Genomic DNA, 1390 nt, shown 5'->3' with positions numbered 1-1390 from the left:
GCTTTAAAAGCCTGTTCCCAATTTTTTTTAGGGCTTTATAGTCTGTTTATATAGTATAGTAGAGTAGCTATCTCTACAGTTATCGCCCTCTCCTCTCTTTCTTCTTTAGCTGTTCTAGCCTTACGGTTTAAAACAACGCCTTTATCCCACCCTTTATAGTATCCTATTTACGTAAGCCATTCTATAAACTTATTTGCGCCTTTTCTTACTATCTATAGTCCTAGGAGCCCTTTTATACCCTTAGGCGTAAGTTCTACTAGGCTTTTACTATTAAACTTTTTATACTTTAAGTAGTGACCTCTTTCTCTAGCTTTACTGCATACGCACTTTATACCCTCCTTTTTTTGGCGTTCCCTATATATATTTAATCTGCCTATCTTTATTCTTTCCGACAGCATATATCTAACTAGGTTTCTTTTACCTTTTAGTTTAGGGATCCTTCCCCCTTCTACTTTTTATATCTCTCTATAGTCTAAGGGGGTTTCGCCTACTTCCTATCCTACTCCTAACCTCTTCTTTTTCCGTTCTTTGTATAGTCTTTCTAGCTATATGTTTAATCCTCCTTCTAGGATTACTATCTCTTCTTTTATATATAGTTCCTCCCGTTTTATACTTATATACTTAGGGTATCTATCTAGTAAAAAGAACTTATATACCTTGGGGTTTAGGCCTCTTAACTTTATAGCATTTTTATATAATATCCTTAGCGTCCTAGGCCTGCTTAGCTCTCTCCCTAACTCCTTACTATCTATATAAAACCGTACCTATCTATTCCTTACTTCTCCTTTAACCCTATAAGCTAGGTATATTACCCTTAAGCTAGTATCCGTATTAGTATTATAGGGTCCTATATAAACTATACCTTTAGCTACTATTATAGACCGCTAGTCTCTAACCTAATAGTAGGCTTCCTGTTCTTTAATAGATATAAAAATTTACCTTAACCTAGGGGTTTATCTAAGGAAGCTCTTTTTAAACTAGTCTTCCTCTAACCTTCTTACCTAGACTAGTAAGTATTTAGCTTTCCTACTTTATAGGGCCTCTATGTCTTCTATTATATAGTTCCTTAATTTATATATTCTAGCGGCTTTCGCCTTTCTTTAAACGGTTAGGTAATCTATAGCAACCCTATTTAGCCTAAGGGAGGCCTTATCCCTTATATTCTTAAGGATATCCTTTATCTTTAGAATTCCCGTCTCTTAGTCTAGGACTTTTAATAAAACGCTTTTATCCGCGCTAAGGGTAAAACATTTATATACTTTAAGCGGTTTCTTTAATTCCTTTACTAAAGCCGACTATCTCTAGGCCCTTTCCTTTCCTTTCTTATCTAGGCTTTCTTTTAATTATACCTTAAATCTATAGACTAGGGAGGGGATAAGTATTATCTTAA

The sequence above is a fragment of the Cenococcum geophilum genome, assembly GCF_001692895.1.
Source record: "Cenococcum geophilum 1.58 unplaced genomic scaffold K441scaffold_52, whole genome shotgun sequence".
Lineage (NCBI taxonomy): Eukaryota > Fungi > Ascomycota > Dothideomycetes > Gloniales > Gloniaceae > Cenococcum > Cenococcum geophilum.
This window is presented reverse-complemented; position numbering follows the sequence as displayed.